Source organism: Rhinolophus hipposideros, assembly GCF_964194185.1.
Source record: "Rhinolophus hipposideros genome assembly, chromosome: 8".
NCBI lineage: Eukaryota > Metazoa > Chordata > Mammalia > Chiroptera > Rhinolophidae > Rhinolophus > Rhinolophus hipposideros.
Genome location: NC_138054.1, coordinates 52910645 through 52935230, shown reverse-complemented (window position 1 = coordinate 52935230; position 24586 = coordinate 52910645). Strand labels below are relative to the sequence as shown.

The 24586-nt window shown below is 40.6% G+C and overlaps 1 protein-coding gene across 15 annotated transcripts in view; it reads left to right on the top strand.

Annotated features, from left to right (window-relative positions):
• Positions 1–24586, top strand: part of FGGY (FGGY carbohydrate kinase domain containing) — a 661235-nt gene that overhangs the window by 264628 nt on the left and 372021 nt on the right. For 5 of the 15 annotated variants that reach the window (XR_013993879.1, XR_013993880.1, XM_081057762.1 and 2 more), the window contains exon 1: positions 10096–10200. The exons of 4 other annotated variants lie outside the window; for them this stretch is intronic. The gene's annotated coding sequence lies outside the window, so the exon portion shown is untranslated. Of the gene's footprint in view, positions 1–10083; positions 10499–24586 lie in introns of those variants that run through there. 6 more of the 15 variants (XM_081057764.1, XM_081057778.1, XM_081057775.1 and 3 more) reach the window with 6 other exon arrangements.

Genomic DNA, 24586 nt, shown 5'->3' with positions numbered 1-24586 from the left:
GACACTCTGCTAGGGGCGTTTGTATAGTATTCATTTTACAACATACATGCCTAGCATGAAGCAGTCACTCTGTAGATATTTGTTGAATAAAAGAACAATTGAGTGAACTTATTTAGCCCTCACACAACTCTTGGAGGTAAGTATTATTCCATTTTACAGAGGAAGAAACTGAGACTTTGAGAACTTAGTTTGCTGAAAATCATGCGACTACTAAATGGTAGAGTGGAGATTGAAACCTAGTTCTGTCTGATTCCAAAGCTTATGTCTGTGCTTCTGCCAGCTGCAAGCCTTCCTAGAGGTGTGTGCTAGAGACTGTTCTAAATCTCCACGCCTTCTGCAGTGAGGCCCCTACTCACAGGTGCTGGATGCATTATCGTTTACTAATGGGTTCTAGAAAGTTTATCTGGGCTGAAAAAATTACATTTTGTGCTCCTCATCTAATTTCAGAAAGGAAGTGATGGAAACTGTGACCTTGGGCAAAATCTCTCAATCTCTTCAACATTAAAAGGGTATGATAATGGTATCTCCTATAAGGTTATTATGCAATTCATTGTTAAGAGGATATTTGTAAAGCCGTTAGCACGGTTCTTCTATACAGAAAGCCGTCAGAAATGACACCTTATCTGTAGTCTCAAAAGAGTATAGAGAAACAGAAAGAAAGTGCTGGAGTAGGCATCAGGTTTCACTACCATATTTCAGCAAAGTTAAGACTCCACCAGCTGAACTATTAATTTACAAATCTCTTAGAAAGAAAAAGCATTGCCAGTTAAGCTATGATATGATGTTTTCTCATTACTTCAAGTTTTTAAAAAATTTATTAATACTAACAAAAAGTTTTAGACATTATATAGATATATATTTAATGAAAATCTCTTTTAGACTTACTTAGATATAGTTTTTAAATCACATATTGGTCTTGTGTATGTGTAAAAAGGAAATAGATAAGCCAAATACATTAGTTCTGGTATTACTAAGATTTCTCACTCAGAATGGTTCACCTCATCTGAAGCACTTTTCAGCTCAACTGTTACTGTGTTTTTCCACGCAATATTGTCCACTGAACCATCAAGAAAGTTGGGGAATGCAGCATTTCTTAAAAGAGATTCTATACTCTTGTCTTGGGAAGTTTCTGTCAAGCCACTGGTATCAATTTGCAAATTTTGATGCTGGTACAATTTTTTTTTTATTGTATTAGAAGGTATAAGTAGTTTTCCAGACAATAACTAGAACTCATATGTGTTCCTCCAAAAGTACGTAAAAACATCAACGACTGAAGTCCAGTCATTTTGCCCAGGAATAATAACCAAGTACCTCTAGGCAGGAAATACAACTGTGGCATAGCTGGAGCCTCGCCACCTGATGTTATCAATAGCCAGGCAAGCCCTGATTTCTGTGATGTTAAATGTTAAATAAGAATGTGCATCTTAGAATTCGTGAAACACGGCAGTAAGAAAGTTCTGGGAATTAAATGTTCTCAGACCTTTTATTTCATTCCTTGCTTTGTCACAACTAGCTTGTGACTGTAGAAAACGTTCAAACGTTTGAAGAGACCTTAGGTATAAGCTTGTTGAATCCTCTCACTTCACAGGTAAAAAAATTGAAGTGCAGGGAAGGGCAGGGACTTAGATCATCCAAGGACACTCTCAACAGGGTAACCTGACTTCAGTTCCTCTGCCGTGAGTTCTCCACTCCACTCATTCCTATGTGAAAGGGTTATTTCAGAAAAGCACGTATCATTAGCAATCCTATGCTGTCCTATCACTAGAATGTTCTCTAATCACTCACTGTGTATTCTGGATATTTCCAACTGCTTTAGTCCTTCTCGGCCTTTAAATCCCTAATCAAGTGTCCTCTCTTCTCGAATGCTCTTTTCAAAAGCCACTCTCATTCCCCTACCCCCTCCTCCACCTCCTCTTGCTCCAGGTTTGGTGGTTTCACAACACGTCGTTCCTGTTCCTCTCATAGAGGTCATCATATTGTTAGATAGGAATTTATTTGCTTTTTAAAAGCTTTTTCTTATGGAAAATAGCAAACATAACAAAGTAAACAGAATAGATTGATGAACCTCTCTGTACTCATTATCCGGCTTCAACATTTTGTCACTTCTGATTCTTCTACACCTCTCAGCACTCTCTAATCCAACTCATTTATTTTTTTAAATAATTTATTTTCATTTGATGTAAAATTTACCTGTAATCAAATTCACAATTACAAATAGATATGCTGTAACCCACATATCTCTCAAGGTTTAGAAAATGTCCATCACCCCAGAAGGTTTTCTCGTGTCCTTTCATAATCAGGCTTCTTCCTAACCTCTATCCATCCACCCTCCAGGCAAACCTAGGCAATCTTTCTGGCAATTTTTTTCTGTCGGGAATTATTTTACATCAGATTAGTTTAGATTAGAATAGTTTAGAACTTCACGTAAATGCAGTCAGGCAATATGTACTCTTTTATGCCCAGCTCCTTTCACTTGGCATACTTTCTTTGAGATTCATTCATGTCATTGTATGTATCAGTACTTCATTCTTTTTTTTATTACTGAGTAATACTCTTTTGTATGGATTACCAGTTTTTTTTTATCCATTTCTATGTTAATGAACACTTGGGTTGTTTACAGTTTCTATGAACATTCACATACAAATTTTTTGTGAATATATATGTTAATTTCTCTTTGATTAATACCCAGAAATGAATTGCTGAATCATAATGTAGATGTATGCTTTTGCAAAATGGTTGTACCACTTTACATTCCCACTAGGAAATTAGGAGAAATCTGGCTGCTCCCCATTATCTCCAAAAATTGTTTTCAGTCTCTTTAATTTTAGCCATTCCAGATATTATGTAGTGGTGTTGCATTGTAGTTTGAATTTCCATTTCCCTGACAACTAACAATATTGAGCACCTTTTCATGGGTTTATTGGCCATTCGTGGGTCTTCTTTCATGAAGTGTCTGTTCAAGCCTTTTGTTCATTTTTTTTAAATCGGGATTTTTGTTTCTTTATTATTACATTTTAATAATACTTTACATGTAATTTTTTTTCTTTACATGTAATCTTTTTTCTTTACATGTAATTTGTTTTTCAGGTATATGTCTTATGAATATTTCTCCCCACTCTGTGGCTTGCCTATTCATTTTCTTAACAGTGTATTTTAATGAAGTTTATTTTATCAAAATATCATTTTGTGATTAATTTTTTTGTGTCCTATACTATTTGCTTACATGCCATCTCCATCACGAGGCTTCTAATGTGTTCCTTGAGGAAAAGAATGTGAATGTTTTTATTTTATACCCCCACCCTCCAGCACAGAGTCTGACCTATGAGTATAGCGCTAAGTTTTCTGGAAGTAATGAGGAGGACCCAAATATTTCCTTTTCTGTCCAGCATCTCTTGCGAGAATCATCCCTAACCCTCACTATTCAGTGCCCTGGTTTAAGTGACGCTCACCTCTTTCTAACCTATACTTAGAAATGAGCACTTGAGGAAAACTGAGCCAATCAAAGATTTTTCCAGCATTCTTGCAAGAAATAGAAGCATGGAGATACCCTCACCCTTTTCTCACCAGGATTTATAAGGACATTGTGAAGTTAAAGTAATCGCTGGCTGTCTTTGCTACTACATGGATTGATTCTCCTTGAGTATGAAGTCGATACAGGAATTAAGAAATGAAAAATGGAGAATAAAAGATCCTTGAAGACATAATTTGAATCCCTGGATTCAGCTTTTCCTGAAGTTCACCTCCCTTTTGAACTATTGTTTTTTTGAAAATATTCAATTGAGTATATCCTATTGAATATATTGTCTCATATATTGCCCAAACATACGAGACAATAAATTGTCTTTGTTTATTTGTTGTTCGTTTAATCAAGTTTGAGTTATATTTTTATTTCTTACAACCAAAAGAGTCCTGTCTAGTTATTCCTCAATAATGTTGCATCATCACCTCCAAGACTCCATATCATTCTCCATAGTTCCAGAGGTCTTTGGGAGGAAAAGAAGATGTAGTAAAGACCAATATTTGTAAGTTCTGAAAGTGCATAAACAATACAACAGGAATCCTGGTTCCATATGTTCATTATGCAGCAGTGTTAAAATCACAAATTTTTCAATATGATATAAACTATAAACAAAACTAATTACAAGACTCATGTCATGGAAAGACCTGTTACCGTCATATCTGAGTGTATCCCTCTTTCCACTTTCATTTTATTTCTACATATTATCATAAAATATTTGATTGATAACTGAATAAGAAAAATGAATCCTCAAAACCAGCAAATTAATTCTCTCTCAGTAGTGGAACATTTGTCAAATGAAAAACTTTTAATAGCATTTGTCATGTAAAATTGAAAAAGTAGAGTTGTTCTTTTTAAAGATGTATGTATATGTGTATATCCGTGGATATGTGTCTGTGTATAAGTATGATTGTGCATATGTACGTATCTGTGATCTGTGTGCCTGTGTGTTTATGTGTCTGTATGTCTATGTATGTGTGTTTGTTTGTTTATATGTTCTCTAGTGGTTTCCAAATGACATGATTCTAGAGAAGCCCATGGCACGTTTCCTGCCCCTGAAGGCAGACACCGCGCAGGATGCAGGGCTCTCCTCCTTGTACGCGGCCGCTGTGGTTTGAGTGTGCACTGTCGACAAGCAGGCTGCCTGTCTCCCAGCGCTCCTGTGGCCTTGTCATCTCATGGCCCTGGACCTTTCTTCCACCTGTTGCCTCATTGCGGAAGAATACTTGTTGGGGTTTAGGGTTGCACATTGTTGTCATGGCTCCTTGCATAGTTTGCACTTTTATTAAAATGACTCGTGGCCAAGAGGCTATAGGGTTGTGATTGGGTGGTGTTAAGGGAGAAAGATATAGATGGTGTCAAACTGAGTCGGATGATGAGTGATGGCTTGGGACTGGGGAATGGGTGAGCAGCTCAAACCTGAGAGGGAAAACTGGTGTTGCATGTTGCGACCAATGAGACTATTAGGACTCGCATTCACCTGAAGCCCTTATCCCTACCATGAGCATCTCCGCCCATGTTACCTTCCCGGCAGAACCTTCCTTCTTGGCAGTTTAACCTGTGGTGTCTTGTGATAGATGACTTTGGGCAAGTTGCTCCTCCCTTCTGAGCCTCTGTTTCTTCAGCCGTAATCCCTACTCCTTGAGGAGGGTGGCTGGAAGAAATCACCAAGACACTGCATGTGGAGGTGCCGAGAGCAGTGCACAATCTTTCCTTTCCCTTTGCACTCCATACCCCTCTTCTTCTCACCAGCCTTGGGGTGCCCATAGCATTTTATCTGTGCTTTTAGTATAGCATCCTGCTCTGGCCTAGCATGTAGGAAGTACTCAGTATTCAGTAGATGTTTATTGAATGAAGCGATGGAGGAAGGCAGGCAGGTAAGCAGATAAAAGGCAAGCAGTAAGTAGCAGGTAAGTAACAAAGTAGGTTGGAACATTTTCCCATCTTCGGAAATGAGCTATCAGCTTCCTTTAAAGATGAGACTTGAGCAACCTAATGATTTTGCACATAAAATATGGCTCTAAGTGGTGATGGGTGGGGGGAGCTCAATAGACTCTTTTATTCAGTGGTTTCCCCTTACTGACCATCTGTTGGGTTTCCAGTGAACTATTTCAGTTATTTTCCTCCTGAGATGACAGTGTGGGTTTGGAAGACTTAAAGTGTACATGCACTGGCACCTGTTCCTGCTAGAGGATCAAGTTTAAGGGAAGCTTACAGAAGTCTAAGTTGAGAGAGAGAGAGAGAGAGAGAGAGAGAGAGAGAGAGAGAGAGAGAGAGAGAGAAGGAGAGAAGGAGAGAAAGAGGAGAGAAAGAGAGAAAGAAAGAGAGAAAGAAAGAAAGAAAGAAAGAAAGAAAGAAAGAAAGAAAGAAAGAAAGAAAGAAAGAAAGAAAGAAAGAAAGAAAGAAAGAAAGAAAAAGAAAAAGAAAACGTGGGAGAAAGAAAGGAAGAAAGAAAGGGAGACAGGAGGAAACACGTTTGATTAGTAGTGAGGGATCCAGTAGGCAGGTAAGGGCTGTCACTACCATAATTATATACCAATTATATACCTGCTATTACAGAGCACTGTGCTAGTTGCTGAGATTATGAAGTACAAGGCACGTTTCTTGCCCTTGAGAGGCTTCCAGTCTAGGGAATGGAATTAGTAGAAGACTAAGAAGTATGGAACACTTGCTATCTGTTCAGCACTGGGACAAATGTTTTAAGATCTATCTCAAGAAATAAATATTATTATTCTCCAAGGAAACTAAAGTGCAGAGAGGTTAAGAAACTTTCTTCAGGTCACCTAGCACACAAGTAGAACAGGGAGGAGTACCCTGATCTGTCTGGTTCTATGGCGTGGTACTGCTCACAGGACTATGAGCTAGCACACGAGGGCCAGCACGTCAAATAATTCCTTTACAAGGTGTGCTAGGTGTGGCTCCACATGAGTAATGGAGCGATTGTCACAGGAGTCTAGAAGAAAAGAGATGTATTGAGGTTTCAGATAGAAGGGAGAGCTTTGCAGAGGAAGTAGGCCCTCAACTAGATGCTGGCAGCAGAATAGTAACCCAATAAGAAAAACGGAGGGAGTGGCTTTCCAGGTGGAAGGAGGTATATTATGTGCAGTGTGGAGTACTGGAGAGAGCACAGCTTGCTCCAAATTTACTAATAGTCCAGACATAGGCCAGTCACCTAAGCTCCTAAGCCTTGGTTTTCCTATCTGTACAATGGTTGTGATAATACCCACTTCAGGGGGTTATTGAAGACCTGAGGCAATGTATTTAAAGCATCTGTTTCCTCAAAATCACCAATCTAAGTTAAACCTCAATCTAAACCATGTTCCCTCTCTCATAGTATCCTATTTCCCTTTCTGTTTGCAATTGAGTCAATTAATATCTGTGTGCTTATTCACTGAATGTCTGTTTCATGACTAAATTTCATGAGGACAAGAACAATATCTCAACACCATCTCTTTAGTGTCTAGAATAGTAAGCACTCAATAAGTCTTTGGTAAATGAATGAGTACATAAATGTACCAATGAATAAATACATGGATAAATGAATAACTCTACCTGTTTTCGTGCCATGATTCCAAGAATCTCAGGGAAAATATGGCTTTTCTTGATGAGGGGGAGGGTTGCTAAAGTAGGAAAAGCCTTCAGAGAATGTAATTAGAGAATCACAGGGCCTTCGCGGGTCATCAGGGAGAGCATGAGGTCTCCTGTCTGTCTCTGTCGTTGCACGTAACTGTCTCTGAGCAGGGAGAAAATTGCACCAACTTCCAGTTCAGCTGGTTTCAGGGTTTCACAACCCAGTCTTTCTGTCTTGCTTCAATCTGATGTGCTGCTTCACTAGTGTGACTTGTGACGTGCCTAGTGGACAATGACTCTGCCTGATCCCCAGGTTGCCCGGTAATAACCCTGAATGAATGTCTAGACTTTCCAATAATCAAGTCTTCAAATCCAGTGCAGCACAATAACCCTTTCTGTAGAGTGGGGAGGAGAAAAGGGGATAAAGAGATACATCATAATTACTAGGTATTTGATGCAGTTCTGTGAGTTCCCAGATAGAGGTAAGCACAGAGAACGGAAGGGTACAGTGGCGGCTATACAATCCTGCCTGAGGTAAAGCAATAGCAACACAGTTAGATAACATTTACAGCTTTCGAAATATGATTTTGTATATCGTTTCATCTCAGTCTCCCTGCAGCCATGGAAAATGGGGAAGTATGGATAGCATTTGCATTGTTATGTGTTCCTGACATATAGGGAAAGTGAGGCAATTGGGGGTGGTCCCGGATATAGTTCTAGCTTCAGCTGCAGATAGGAACCCACTGCCCAGATCACATGACTATCAGTTTAGGGATCTTTCTCCTGCACTGTACTGTCATGCACTGGCCTTTATAATGGTCAACACCGTGAGCATGCCTGCAATGTCATAATCCCCCTGCCTTCTGTAGTGTGTTTCCAATGTACTTTTGTGATGGAACATCAGACTTGAATAAATCAAGGGGAGGCAAGCTAAGATCCATGGGCCACATTGGTTCACTGCATCCTTTTGTAAATAAAGTTTATCGACACATAGTCATACCCACTTATTTACTCTGATCTGTGGCTGCTTTTGCACTCCAAAAGCTGATTTGAACCGTTGCAACAGAAACTGTATGACCCACAAAGTCTAAAATATGTATTGTTTGGTCTTTTACAGAAAAAGTTTGCCACCTCTAGAATAAATGATTGAAATGGACGTAAATGGGAAAAAAAATAGATTGGTTCATTCACAATAAAGAGTGGGTCTTAATTGGAAAAGAGAATGAAAAGTCGCCTCACAATCTCACCCCTATCACTTGGCTGGATGATCTTGATCAAGTTATGTATACTTTCTGGGCCTGTTTCTGCATCTATCACCTTAGAGAGTTGCTGTAGGATTTCCATGAGGTAAGATATATGTACCAGTTGTGATTAGTTTTGGGCCCATATAACAAAAAAACACAAAATAAACGTGTTTTTTTTTTGCACAAGAAAGCAGATTATTTCTCTCATGTGGAAGTGGGCAGTGGGTGTTGGTCTGATTTTGCGTAGTGTTAGGAATCCACACCCTTTCACCTTGTTGCTTTGCTGTGTGTGGCTTTCATTCGTGGGGTCTTCTCATGGTCCAAGATGGCTGCTGGTGCTCCAGCCACTGTGCTCTTGTTGCTGTTACTACTAATGATAGAATGATCGTAAGAGGTAACAAACCAAAAACAAATGCAAAAAGCCTAGAAACAGGGACACCCAAAAAGACCAGGCGGGAAATTGACATTAATTCAAGTCCAGCCAAGATGAGCCCTCCTGCCTTAGTGCATGAGACAACCAGCATATTTCATTTATTCTGCTCTTGAGATACACCGAGGAAGATCTGGAAACCGTGTCGTCCGTGTATTCCACACCTAATCCTTTACAAAGCATTTCCATATTTATTACCTCACTTGTTTTTCACAATACTCTGGAAAGGGAAGCTGAAGAAGTCCTAATATTATTTATTCCCCCTCAAAGAGTTCATAGTTAGATATTCGGATATTTGTTGGAATTAATTGTGGAGAAGGAAATGACCCCTAACCAGAACCCCTAGCAGATGTAGCTAATCATGTGGCCTCAGCCTCACTGAGGAGGTGCTGTCACCTGTAAGACAAAGATCCGAGCATCTACTGACTTTTGGGGTTGTTATGAGGATAGCAAGCAGTGACCACAATGCCCACGGACAGTTCAATAAAATCACTGTTATTACCCAGGCTGACCTCTCATAGCTGATGCGTCCTTGGAAAGATATTTCCCTTTACTGGGCCCCGGTGTCCCTTTCTCAGAAAACAAAGGGCTTGGGCTCAGGTTTGCTAAGCTATCTTCCAAATCTCGAGTCCCATCAGCCTGGGAACCTGCCATTTTAATGGAAACGGCTCCCATAGGAGCTCAGGTTGGATTCTCCTTCTGGTTAACAGCTGGCGGTGTGTCTCGGGACCAGCGAAACGTGTTTCTGACCCTCTGACTCTGTAAAATAGGGCCCCATGGTGTCTAGCTTGTCGGAGAGCCAAGGACCGTGACGATTAAACGAGGTCGGGGTGTCCGGAACGCACGGACTGTAACTTCTTCAAAGGCAGGGACTCGTCTGCAGATTTCAAGACTGCGACACCACTTCGGAGGGTGGGCTGCACGATTGGATGAGTGACCTCGTGTAAAGTGTCAGGTACAAGACCTGGCACGAACTAAGCATTCGACAAATAATTGTACTGTTATGTTTTGACTCCCGCCTACAAGAGTCATGGTGCTCAGTGAAGGTCGAGAAGTGGTTATAGGATGCACATTGGACACATAAACCCACGAGGGGCTGCTAAGAATTTGCGTGGGTGAGCTCTGTGACATCAGCCCCCAGAGTGGGAAACTCTCAGCTGGAACCGACCAAGACCCTTCGGTGTCTTTAAGAAGTACAGTGGGTCGGGAGTAGCCCGTGTGAGGCTGCGCGCCGCCCCACCTACCAGCTGTGCCCCCCGAGCCAATCCCAGGGCCGGTTCAAAGGGCCAATCGAGGAGCGTTTTATAAGGGCCGCAGCCGGCGGGGGCGGGGCTGGGCGCGGGGCGGGGCTTCGGCGCCCGCGGGGACCGCCCCGCGCGGCTGCGCGCGGCGACCTGCAGAGCCCCGCTATAGCTAAAATGTAATTTCAGATTTGACAAGTAAGTGACCCTCGTCTCAGTCCCACGTGCGCGCCAGGGGCTTTTGCCGACGCGCAGGCGCTCAGCGCGCACGGTCAACCCCCTGAGAGCGCACCTGGCCGAAGCCTCCCTCCCTTTTCCTGGGGTCGCCGCCGCCTCTTCCTACTCCGGCCGCTTCAGTTTCTTTCCAGCTGGTTCCCTGGCTCCCGAGACGTTGTTGAGTCCCCTGTGTCCTCTCGGTGAGGCGTCCGGCCACTCGAGAGGAGGGTCAGCCTTTGCTGCATCCCCTAGGCTGCCTACGAGCTGTCTGGAAGCCAAGGTCCGCGGCCATCACTGTCCAGTTAACTAGCTTCACCTCCTTGCTCTCCCTGCGCCCCATCCCTCCCGCATTTAGGACATTTTCCCCAGGCATTTCCGAGACTTTGAATTCAACTCTGGATGCTTAAGGCATTGGAAGGCCAGTGCTGCTTGTTGATGACGTTTGAGCTGCAGTTTAGTTTAGACGGTGTAAGGCTGTTGGGTTACTGCCCTCCTGGGTGGGGAGGGCCGGGGGCGGGGCCGGGGCCGGGGCCGGGGCGGGGCCGGGGCGGGGCCGGGGGCGGGGCCGGGGGCGGGGGGATCTTTCCAGGGTTATTGCTGTCCCGTCTTTTAAAGGATCCACAAAATGCAAAACGGTTAATTCCCCCAACCATTGGCTATTTTCCACGAAAGCAATTCTCTCGTAACGAATTTTGTCCCTAAATGAAAGGGTCGGTCATTGCCGAGAAATGGAAGCGCCCTCCTTATTCATCATTCCTCGGTTCATTCTTAACCTGGGAGTTCAGGAGGGAAGAAGTGATTATGCGTTTGAATTGCAAATCGGGAAGAAAGAAGGATGGTCTTTCCTTAGTTTGTGGCGGTTATTTAGACGGTAGAGCTTTGCTCTGTTTTGTTTGCATTTCCCTAGTGTCCCTAAGCCACCAGGTGTATGTCCTGATTTTGTTTTTCACTTTTGAAGTTGTCAGCTGGGTTTTGCAGCCTTCTTTCTGACTACCTCCTGGGCTTCCGGGAGTCTTGTTAATGAGGTCCTCTGCTTGGCTTGTGACCTGATGGTGGCCACTGGCCTGGCGCTCGGAGGGACCGGCCCAGGAGGACCTCCTAGTGGGAGGCCCAGAGGCCCATTACTAAGGATGAGTGGGGGGAACAGACCGGAGAGGGTGCCTAGGGCCTGGAGATTGATTTCCAGGGGGAGAAAGGATAGGGGCCTCCCTGGCTGCGTTTGTATGTGAAAACATGTGTATTGGGAGAAGGGAATAACCCAGGGGTGGAGAGCTGTGTCTTTCTGGATGAAATTAAGTTTACTGGGAGGAGACTGGGCCTCCTTCCAGGCTATGTTAATCTTTGCTGTGGGCCTTGTCTTTTCCTGGAATCTGGTTCCCTTTCCCTAACCTTTCCCTTAGTTCAAATCACAGTCAATTACCAGCTGGTTTTGAAAACAATTTGAGGTAATGAATCTTGCCCTTAAACTCCCAGCCAGAGTGGGACTCCTCCCCACTTCCCTGGGGATTTGAAATAATTATTTTACCAGAATCTACTCTGGAGATCGTTTAACCTCTCACCTGCCTGTCTTTTTGTAAGGTGGAATAGAGACTCGACCCAGGTGGTGTACCATGAGGTCATCCAGACCAGTGCTTCCGCTCTTCTTTCATTTGTTCGCTGATTTGGTGGTGTTTGTTCTGGGCCTGGCAGCGTGGTAGGCTCTGGGAAAGTAAAGAGAACGAGACTGGGTCTCTGCTTTCAACCTGTCATCCAGCCTGCTCGCATCTAGTCTGATGTGGGAGGTTATATGGTAGTGAGATAAGTGCTGTGGCAGGGTATGCAGAAGATGAGAGAAGGGCAAATGGCCCAGGATAGGGTTTGGGGGGAAACTCAGAGTAGATAATACCCGAGCCGAGTTACAGAGCCTCAGTATGCGTGGGCTGGAGAGAGACAACAGGGAAGCGGGTCATCTGCTTTGGGAACAGCATGTGCAAAACTATATAAACCTGGCACATCGTTGATAAGTATGGCTCAACAGGAAAGGGTGAGGTGGGAAATCATCAGGAAGGAGGCTGGGGAGGGTGAAAGGGCCAGATCAGATCAGGGAGGATCAGGTGAGTCACCTTAAGGGAGACTGAAATGTATCTCCAGAGCACTCAGGAGCTGTGGAAGTGACACTCTCAGATTTGTGTTTTACAAAGTTAATTGTGGCTGTAGGGTAAAGACCGGAGAAAGGCTATTATAATTCAGGTGAGAGTTGGGTTAGTGTAATAGTTCTGGGACTGGAGAGAGATTAGGAGACTAGAATGGTTAGGAAGTAATTGTTGATTGAATGTAGGGGATGAAGAAAGAATGTAGCAGTCGAGGCACTGTGTGGAAAAGAAGGCATTCCCTACCTGGGGCATTTTTGAACAGCTTTATTGAGGTCAACTTGACATACAATAAACTGTACATGTTTAAAGTGTCTAATTTGGGAAGTTTTGAGGTAAGTATGTATCTATGAAACCATTGTCACAATCAAAATAAAGAACGTTTCCATACCCCCCAAATTTCGTGTGCCCTTTGGTAATTCCTCTTTCCCTAGTACCTCTCCTCCCCCAAAGCAACCAGTGATCTACTTTTTGTCACTAGAGATTATTTAAGATTTTTCAGGATGTTGTGTGTTGAGTCATACAATATATATCTTTTGTTGTGTGGTGGCTTTTACTTAATCATTTTGAGATTCACTCATGTTGTGTGTGCATACATGGTTCATTCCGTTTTTTTTTGTTTTTTTTTGCTGAGTAGTATTTCATTATATGACTGTCCCATGCTTTGTTTATCCATGTACCTGTTGATGCTTGGATTTTTTTTTTTTTTTTTTTTTGCTGCTTTTTGGCTACTACAAATAAAGCTGCTATTTGTATACATAGATACATGCTTTCATTTCTCTTGGCTAAATAACTAGAAGTAGAATAGCTAGTTCACGTGGTACGTATATGTTTAACTTTTTAAGAAACAGCCACCTGTATTTCAAAATGATTGAGTCAATTTACACTCCTCTCAGCAGTGTGTATAACTCCCAGTTGCTCCAACACTTGGTGTGGTCACTTTTTAATTTTAGCCATTTTAATAATGTGGAGTCCTCTCTCATGTGGTTTTAATGTGTATTTCCCTAATGACTAATAATTTCCAGCTTCTTATGTGCTTATTTGCCCATATATACTTCACATATTTTCTTGGGTAAAGTGTTTATTAAATCTTTTGTTCATTAAAAAAATGGGCTGTTTGTTTTCTTACTGTTTTGAAAGGTATATATATATATATATATATATGTATCCTCATTACAAGTTTTTTACCACATCTGAGTCTTTTCATTTTCTTAACAGTATCTTTTGAAAAGCAGAATTTTTTTTTAATGGGGGGTCTACTGTGTACTTAATTAGATCAATCCTCTTTTTTTAAAGATTTAATTGGGGAAGGGGAACAGGACTTTATTGGGGATCGGTGTGTACTTCCAGGACTTTTTTATTGGGGAACAGTGGTGTGTTTTTCCCAGGACTCATCAGCTCCATCCAAGTCAAGTTGTCCTTTCAGTCTTAGTTGTGGAGGGTGCAGCTCAGCTGCAGGTCAAGTCACCCCTTAATAGTTGCAGGGGGAGTCGGGAGTCGAACCCGCAACCTTGTAGTTGAGAGCCCGAGCTCCAACCTCAGGCTCCAACCGACTGAGCCATCTGGCATCCTGGAGTTCCTTGACTTCATTCTAGTTGTGGAGGGCGCAGCTTGCTGGCCCATGTGGGAATCGAACGGGCAGCCTGTTGCCCAGAGCTCACGCTCTAACCAGCTGAGCCACCCATCTACCTCTGAAAAGCAGAATTCTTAATTTTAATGAAGTCTAGTTTATCAATTTGTAATTTTGATGATGTCTATTTTATCAGTTTATTCTTTTATGGATGATGGTTTTGTGTTGTATCTTAAGAAATCATGCCTAGCCTGAGGTCTCAAATATTTTCTATTTTTAAGAGAAGCTGTATTGTTTTTTGGTTTTACATGAAATCCATGATCCATTTTAAGCTAATTTAAGTTAATCTATAGCACCAGATGTGGAACAAAGTTCTTTTCTTTTTTTTTCGTATGATACCAATTGTTCCAGCACTATTTGCTGAAAAGCCTGTCTTTTTCTCCACTGAGTTGCCTTTGTACCTTTAATCAAAATCAGTTTACTTGTATATATGTGGGCCTATTTCTGGATATTTTATTTTGTCCCATAGACCTTTTTGTCTATTTTAATGCCAATACCACATAGTCTTGATGACAATAATTTTGTAATAAAAGTATTAAGGTAAGGTAATATAAGCCCTTCAACTGGGTTCTTTTTAAAAGTTGTTTTGATATGCTAGTGTGTTACATTTCCACATTAATTTTAAAATTATTTTATCAATTTCAAAATAAAACCCTGCTTAGATTTTAATTGGAATGTCATCAAATCTATACATTAATTTGGGGGAGAATTGACATCTTAAATATTGAGTTTCCTGACTCGTGGACACAGTATATTTCTTGATTTCTTTAGATTTTCCTTAATTTCTCTCAGCAGTGTTTTGTAGCTTTTAGTAGAGAGGTCTTGCACATCTTTGTCAGATTATTTGTAGCTATTTCATATTTTTATGTTACTGTAAATGGTACTGTTTTTTTAAAATTTCAGCTTCCAATTGTTTGTTGCTACTTGTGTGTTGCTCATGTGTCCTGCAATCTTGCTAAACTACTTACTAGTTCTAATAGCTTCTTTGTAAATACCATCAGATTTTCTGTGTAGGTGATCATGTTATCTGTACATAAAGACAGTTGTACTTCTTCCTTTCAGTGAGGATGCCTTTTATTTCTTTTGCTTGCTATACTGCACTGACTAGAACCTCCACTCAGTGTTGCATGGAAGTGATGAAAGCAGACCTCTTGCTTTGTTCCTGATCTTAGGAAGGAGCATTCATTTTTTTCATCATTAACTATGATGCTTGATGTTAGTTGTATATTTTTCATAGAAGCCCCATAACAGGTTTAGGTAGTTCCATTCTATTCCTGCTTTCCTGAGAAGTGGTTTGTGTGTGTGTGTGTGTGTGTGTGTGTGTGTGTGTGTTCATTTTTAAATGGAGAATGGGTGCTGTATTTTGCCAGTTTCTTTTTTCTGTAATTATTGAGATCATCTTTTTTTAAAAAAACTGTTAATACGATGAATTACATTCATTGATTTTTTTTTTTTGATTTTTTTTTGTAGATTAAACTGACCTTATATTGCTGAGATAAATGCCACTTGGTCAGGACCTATTATCCTTTTTATATTTTGTTGGAGTCTGGTAAAATTTTAAGAATTTTTGCATCTATGTTAATGATGAATATTCTTTTTAAGTTTTGGTATCAAGATAATGCTGGTCTCAGAATGAATTGAGAAACATTTCCTCCTCTTCATTTTTCTGGAAGAGTTGGTGTAGAATTGACACTATTTTTTCCTTAAATGTTTGGTAGAATTCACCAGTGAAGCCATCTGGGCCTGGAGCTTTTCTCCTGGGCAGCGGGAGGGAGAAGTCAATTGTTTTAAAATATAGGACTATTCAGATTCTGTTTCTTCTTGAGTTAGGTTTGATAGTTTGTATTATTTCAGGGTATTTGTACATATTGCCTAAGTTGCTCATAACATTCCCCTATTATCATTTTAATAGAACAATAGAATTTGTTGTGATTTTAATCTCCCTCATTCCTAATATTGGTAATTTGTGATTTTTCTCTTTATTTCCCTGATCACTCTGGCCAGAAATGACCAGTTTTTATTGATCTTCTCAAAGAACCAGCTTTTGGTTCATTTGTTTTATGTATTTTCTTTTTTTAATTTATTTGTTTCTGCTGTGATATGTATTATTTCCTTTCTTCTTCTTACTTTGGGTTCCTTTTACTCTAATTTCTTAAGGTAGAAGATGAGAGCATGTATTTAAGACTTCCTTCCTAATATAGATATTTGATATTATACATTTCTAAGTACTGCTTCAGCTTCATTGTACAACTTTTGCTATGTTTTTATTTTTATTTGTTTAAAAAAAACTTCCTTTTAAAAAAAACTTCCTACCGTGTTTCCCTGAAAATAAGACCCAGCCGGACCATCAGCTCTAGTGCATCTTTTGGAGCAAAAATTAATACAAGACCTGGTATTATATTATATTGTATTGTATTGTATTGTATTATATTATATCACATAATTCCCAGTCTTGTATTGTATTAAAATAAGACTGGGTCTTATATTAATTTTTGCTCCAAAAGACACATTAGAGCTGATGGTCCGGCTGGGTCTTACTTTCGGGGACACAGCATAGTTCTTTAGATTTCTTTTTTGACTCATTTGTTATATAGATGTGTGTTCAGTTTCCAAATATTTAAGGACTATCCACATATCTTTCTATTATTGATTTATAATTTCATGTTGGTCACAGAACTCACTTTGTTTAACTTAAATCCTTTTGACTTTTTGAGACTGTTGGCTTAAAATGTGGTCTGTTTCAGAAAATGTTCCATGTGTACTTGAGAAGATTGTGTATTCTTGTTAGGTAGAGTGCTTTTTATGTGTCTATAAGGTCAACTTTATTGACTACTACTGTATATTATAAACTTGCTGATCTTCTGGTTATTATATCAATTATTGAGAGAGGGGTATTGAAATCTCAGGATAATTGTAGATATATGCATTTCTCTTTGAAGTTCTGTCAGATTTTGTTTTATGTATCTGATGCTCTGTTATTATGTGCATTAATATTTAGGATTGTTAGGTTGTCTTGGTGAGTCATCCCCTTTATTATTTCGTAATTTCTGATAATATTATTTGCTCTGAAATCTACTTAGTCTTTTTTCCTGGTAATATTTGTGCTCTAAAATGTACTTAGTGTGATAATGATATAGCTACTCCAGCTTTCTTTTGATTGCTGTTTTATGCTATATTTTTTTTCCTCCTTTTACCTTTTAACCTATTTGTGCACTTATATTTAGAGTGGTCTCTTTGTAGGCTGTATGTAGTTAGATTGGATAACAAAGCAATATCTGACAATTACTGCCTTTTCATTGGAGTGTTTAGACTAGATTTAATGTAATTATTCATATGGTTTGGTTTAAATATACTGTTTTGCTCCCCCCCCCCCCATTTGTCCCATCTGTTCTTTGTTCTTTTTTCCTTTTTCTGCCTTCTTTTGGATTTTTTTTTTATAATTTCATTTTTTTCTCCTTTATTGGTTAAGTATAACTTTTTTGATATTATTTTACTGGTTACTTTAGTGGTTATAGTATACATCTTTAATTTATCAGAGTCTACTTTTAAGTGGAATTATACCACTTCACATATAATGTAAGAACCACATAACAATAGATTTATAATTCTTCCCTCCTAGCTTTTATGCTGCTGTTTTTGTATGTTGTACATTTTACTTCTACATATTGTGGGGTTTAAACGCCACAATGCATGGTTATTGTTTTAGTTTTAAGCAGTCAATTATCTTTTCAAGGCATTCAAATCATTTTAAAAAATTCTTTTTATGTACCCACAGTGTTACCCTTTGTTCTTCATTACACTGTATGGATCCAGATTTCCGTGGGATATCGTTTTCCTGGCAACTCCTTGTAGTGCAGTTCTGCTCCTGATGGACAGTTTTATCTTTTGTCTGGAAAAGTCTTTATTCCAACTTTAGTTTTGAAAGATTTTTTTCCACATGGTACAGAATTTTAGATATAAAGTTTTTTCTTTCAGTACTTCAAAGATCGTGCTTTGCTGTCTCCGAGCTTGCATTATTTTCATTTTTTTGGTCTTCTGTGAATAATTCCTCCCCCACCCCTACCCCCACCCCCCCCACCCCACCCCCACCCCCACCCCACCCCACCCCACCCTCGTTTCTTTGAAGATTTTTGTCTTTATCATAGGTTTTGAACAATTTGATTATGGTATGTCTTGGTTTACTTTCGTTTTCTTTATCTTTCTTGTGCTTGTGGTTCATTGACACTCTTGGACCACATCTGGGAAAGTTGTGCCCATTATGTCTTCCAATATTTCTCCTGAACCCTTTTTTGTTTTCTCCTTCAGAGATTCCCATTTTACATATACTAGGCCACTTGAGGTTTTTCCATAGCTCACTGATGCTCTGTTTATTTTTTTGAATCTTTTTCTCTCTGTTATATTTTGGATAGTTTCTATTACTGTGTCTTGAATGTCACTTGTCTTGTCTTCTGTACTGTCTTAATTCCATAGTCATTTTTTTAAATCTCAGACATTCTAGTTTTCATTTCTAGAATTTCAACTTGGGTCTTTTTTTTGTATCTTCTATGTCTAAGTTCAATCTTTCCTCTAGTTTTTGAACATATGAAATCCAGTTATGATAGCTGTTTTTAATGTCTATGTCTACTAATTCTTTTAAATGTGTCAATTTTAGGCCAAGTGTCCATCGTTTTTTCTCATTTTGGATAGTATTTTCTTGGTCCTTTGCATGCCTGGTATTTTTTGATTGAATACCAGACATCGTGTATTTTACCTTGTTTGATTCTAGATATTTTGTGTTTCTATAAGTAGACTTGAGCTTTGTTCTGGGGCATGTATAAGTTATTTGGCAACACTTTGATCCTTCTGATTCTTGGTTTAAGCTTTGTTAGGTGGGACCAGAGCTAATTCTTCTTCACTACTGAGGTCAAACCCTCTGCACACTCTACCCAGTGCCTGGGAATTATGAGGTTTTCCACTCTAGTTCTTGTGATTAGGCACTATTTGTTGCCCTGTGTGAATGAAGTCCACTGATTGTTCACTCTAATCCTTTTGGGTTTTTCTGTCTCAGAGAGTTTCCTCACATGCATGCAGTGATCGGTACTCTTCTGAATATTCGAAGAGTACTCTTGGCAGATTTCTGGAATTCTCCCTTTGTACATCTCTCTGCTCTCTTGTACTCGGTCTCAAGTGTTTTAGCCTCCTTATTCTCCATAGATTCCTAACTCTGTCTCCTCAACTCAGGGATACTGCGGGGCTTGGCCTGAGAGCCCCCTTCCTGTGCCATGGTCCCAGGCACTAAGCTTTAACAATTTCAGAATGTCACCTCTCCTCCCCCAAAAAATCTCTCTAGGATCACACTTTGTTTCCTATTTTTTTGTTCATTTTTTAAGTTGTTTCAGGTGGGAGGGTAAATATGGTTCCTGTTACTCCATCTTGGCTAGAAGTGGAAGTCATCAATGGGAAGTTTTGAAGAAAATATATAGCTACTCCAGCTTTCTTTTGATTGCTGTTTTATGCTATATTTTTTTTCCTCCTTTTACTTTTTAACCTATTTGTGCACTTATATTTAGAGTGGTCTCTTTGTAGGCTGTATGTAGGACTGCTTGAGGATGTGAGGAAGGGATTTGGAGATAACCAGGCACCAGGAATAATGGGGATCTCTTTTGCCCCTGAGAACTGAAAGGGTACAGTGAAGTATATCAGAAGCAAACGTTATACATCCTTAAATTAGGATAATTTCCAATATAGGAACTATTTCTAAACATGAGAGTGGCCTGAATCCCTGTGGCTAATAACAATAGGTTTGTTATGTCCCTGTACTTAATGGGGCAAGAAGAAGTGGTTACCAGACCCTAAAAGGAAAAATCATGTGAGTAGGCTGCCCTGAGAGCATCTGTTACCTTAGTTTAAGAGGTATGGCTAGTTCAAGGCCACTCCTAAGCAAGGAAGCCCGACCTTCATCCCTTCCTCCTTCACGTCTTCTGCTAATGCTGGTGATTGGCCAAACCCAACTGGAAGACCGGATTAGACAGCCTTGGAGATCCGGACTATGGTCCTCGGGACATAGAGCAGCAGAGAAGGACTGAGAATGGATATGTGATGGGGGCGGGGGACAAACAGAATAACCTACACAAGGTGTCAGTGCTACCTCTACATTTCTGGCTACAGTATCGGTGTTTGGTAGTGCCAGTCACTGAGACAGGAGAGAAGGACTAGTATGTATGTTGGGGGAGAAGTAGCTTCGATACGTTAGGGAGAAATCAGGAGATTTCCTTTCCAAACTAGGCATGCTTTCCCCTGGAGGCTCCAATAACACCCTCTTCATCATCTTGAATTATTTAGGAAGTTCTTATCAACATGGATGACAAAATGAAGCAGAGTTCATACAGGAGGTACATATATATATATATATATGTATATATATATATATATATATATAGTGCTTTATGTGTGGAGTGGGTTTAAGAAGAGTGGGGAAATCAAGTAGAAATCATGCAGTCTAAATGTATTACCAGTCCTTTGGCCATCTGGATTTGGGGTTGAGCTACACTGAAATCGGTTGCAGACAGGGCTGAGATCCAAGTAGCTTGAATTCTGTTAAACTGGCTGTGGGGTGGAGAGATTAAGAAAGGACTCAGTAACTGATTGTATATGGAGGATGAAAATTGAGAAGAAGACAAAGTCTGTAAAATCAAGAATGATGTAGACAGGTTAAACTCAGTGTAATTTACGAAATTCTTGGATTATAGAAGTATGTGGCCAACTTTGACATGAGAAGGGGGCTGTCGTTAAGATGTTTAGAGGTTAGAATGTGACATAGTGGAAAGAGCATAGGATTGAAGTCTCTCCACTTCTCACTGACTCTCTGAGGCTGCCAGCTGCACAGACCTTAGTCACCCCACCTGTGCGTGGTGGACCTCTCCAAAGTGGGGAAGACTAGCAAGGCCATGCACTAAGCACTAGTACCATGGCTGCCTGGCACAGAGTAAATGCTTGTGAGAGATGTATTGATCCAAGATGAGGGTTGGCTCAGAACAGAAGTGAGTTTAAGAAATATTTGGATTCCTTTGACGATGCATATTGAGAAAACGCAGGTAGCACTAAGTTCTAGTGAGCTAGGAAGGGGAGGGGAGGGTGTTTGGGGAGGGCTACCTCAAAGCCTCCTTCAAAGACAGTTTGTGAAGACACCCCAGGTCCCTTTCCACTTTCTCCTGACCATGTTATTGGGCTGTCAATGTACGGATTGGATATTGTGCTGGATGGGCACTGATTTGTCCCAGCAGGTGTTGCATCCAGAGGGCTTTCCGGAAGGTAGAGAAGACCTACTTTGTGCTTACCATGTGCTGTGAGCCAAGTTTGCTTCATCTCCAGATGATGTGGAATTACGGGTTTCCGAAGATCATTCTTAAATGTATCAAGTGCCCCTTATCTCTCTTCTCTTTTTATTTTAGGAAAGCCATGGCATGGAGGAACAGTTATAGGAATTGAAACTATATAGAATGTAGGAGAGAAGACTTAGTAGGAGGGTCTCAGAGTCATCTTCAAACATTTGAAGGGAGCCTTCACCTAAAAGGGAGTAGGTGGTTTGGACGATCCCTTTGTATCAAAATGAGGACGAGGGGGTAGGAGACATACAAAGCAGGATTCAGCTCAGTATAAGGAAGAGCTTTTGTACTACAGGACTAGCTGCTCCTTGTGAAAATTCAAGCAGCAGAGAGAAGGGAAGTAAGTTCAAAATTGCCCTCCCTGCTTCCACTACGTTTTTCTTAGGTGTCACTGCAGGGAGCAGGTGTTTTCTTCCTGAGATCTTGTATGTTGGGTTTTTACATGATGCCGTGGTTCTCAGCCTTGAGCGTCTGTCAGCATCACCTGGAGGGGTTTTTACAGCAACACTGCGGAGCTTCACTCCCAGAGTTACTGACTCAATCGATCTGGGCTGGAGCCTGAGAATTTGCATTTCTGACACCGTCCCCGGTGATGCTGATGCTGTTCTTCTGGAGAGCGCACTTTGAGAGCCACTGAGGCGCTATTCTTAAAAAAAAAAATTAGGTGGGGGCAAAAGGAATTGCGGAATAATACAGAGATGGGCATCCTAGAGAGTCTAAGAACTTGCTCTTTTACCTAATGCTGTATAGTTATCATTGTCCTTTAGCTCCTTCTCATTATTTTAAATTGCTTATGTATCAGTTTTAGCAAGTCCCCTATTAATAAACATTTCATTAGTTTCCAGGGTTTGTGTGAGTGTGCTCTTCTTGCCTTTATAGAGAAATATTGTAATGGTCAATTTTGTATGTATCTTTTAGGTGAGCCCATCCATAAATTCTTAGAAGATTGAATTGTTAGGTTTTAAACTGTTAGGTAAATGGGTAGGTTTTGAAAATGGACAGATATTGATAAATTGTTTTAAAGAAGTTTGAACCAGTTACTTTCCCACCAAAAGTGTATGAAACTGCCTGTTTCACCACATTCTTGCCGAAAGTAGGCCTTGTGAAAAATTTTGATTTTTGCCAATTTGTTAGGTGTAAAATTGTATCTCAGTATTGTCTTGATTTGTGTTTCTTACATTGTTTGTGAGAGGAAAGGTTCGTATGTATTCACTGCATTTCTTTTTCTGTGAACTGCAAGTTTGTATTCTTTGCAACACTGGAAGAGGAAACAGTATGAACAAAGGTGCCAAACCTTTATTTGAGGGCTTGCCAATAGTTTTGTAGGGTTGTGGTATAAGGGGTCAAGATCAGGTAGGAAGGTAGGGTTAGAGAGGCAGACATGAGGCAGGGCTTTGAGTTCCTTGTGGGCCACGTAGAGAGCTTGGGCTTTATTTTGGGCAGAAGCAGCACTGGTGGATACGCTTATACTGTGGCTCTTGATGTGTTTTGACCGGATGTGTTTGTAGAATGGCAGACTGTCAGTTCCCCAAGTCTAATGTTTAATCTTTAAATAACTCATTCTTTAGGCCTTTCACTTTGGGCCTTAACGTAACTTGGCCATGCTTTGTAAACAGGTAAAGCCAAGAATAGACCAAAAAGCTTCAGCCAGCTTCTGGCTGGGCATTGTCTCTGAGGAAGGAGTTTTGCAGGATTATGTTGGGAGTGGGTTTTGTTGCTCGGCCTAATACTGCCCTAAGCCCTTCCTGACAGCAGTCATTAAGGTGGGTGGTGTTTTTTTCTTTTCTTTTAATTTGAGTGTCTTTCTGGGAAAAGTTGTGGATTTTGGCCAATATATTAATGATAACGACATTGCTTTGAAGGTCTGGTTAGTTCTGCAGAAAATCATTTCATAGTTAATTGTACCAGCAAATTAACAGTAGTTTCTTGGAGAAGAAAGTAAGCGAGGGAGAGAGACTACATCTATAGTTAAATTATGCAGAATTCAAAAAGAGTTCAGGAATTCATGTTTCAGAAAGAGTCCATGTAATAATAAATCAGTAAGTTTGCTTATCATTTTCCTCGTTATGGGGTAGGCTTTGTAATTGGCACATTGGGGTTAAAATATAATAATTCTGCATTTAGAATCAGGATGCCAGCCCTTGCTCTCTTTGTGCTTTTTCTGTCATTTTTCTGCTTCCAGAGTCCTGGCATGAGAGTGAGACCATCAGATTCAAACTTCGGCTTTTAGCAAACTCAGGGTGTAAATTGGGTTTTTTGAGATAGGCTGACTCAGACCAGGGGATCGTGGGCTCTCTCCCCATCTTCCTTCTCCCTTTTATACATATGCCGATGGAAGTGGGGCTCTTGGTCAAGGAAGGAGATTGTCCTAGGGGAGGGGTGTGGTGCTTTGCAAAGAGGAGAGGCTTGCTGATACTGCTTCTAGAACTCTCCAGTCCTTTTATTTTGAAAGGTATTTGACTATTTTATACATTAATAATCATCCCCTCCCCTACAACCCAGTAAGTCCCCTATCACTGCGTTATACTACACTGTGCCTAACTGCAGGGACAATGAAGTTGGGGACAGAACATTCCCAGTTATCTAACGCTTCTTACTGTAGCATGTAGCATGTAAGGGACTCTTTCCGTATTAATCAGCGTGGATAAGGCATTTCCGTTGATTGACTGCATGAGAAAGATTCACAGAATAAACAGACTTGGAAGGGCATTCTGAGTGTGTCCAGGGTGAAGGTAGCTTGGTGAATGGGGAAAGCCAAGTCATTTCAGGGATAGTAGCAAGAATCCTGCTCTGCCTTAAACAGACCTGAATTTGAATATGGCCTCCTTCCTCTGTAAGCTTTGTGACCATCAGTGGATAGTGACCCTCTCCAGATTTCAGTGCCCTCACCTGTAAGTGGGAGAAACAGCACCTACCTTAATGGGTCCCCCTCTCCCTTTTCTGCAAAGAGAATAGCTTGGTAGGGCATCAAAAAGGGCTTGGAAGGCATTATAACAAGTAAGGAGTTGTTTTTTCTATTTTAGACCACAGGGTTGAGAAGACAAGAAAAGAGACTAAGCAGGGTTTACCAGAAGGTATTTACTCTCAGGCGATGTTTGTTGTTGGAGTTTGGGGATGTCATTGAATGAGTCACCTATTCCACCCAGGATTTCTTTAGGTCCTATACTGTGCATTTGGCCTCAGCATGGTTGGATTTTGTATTTTCTTGGTGTCAGCTGTTGTGCCATTGCCTGTGTGGCTCTCGG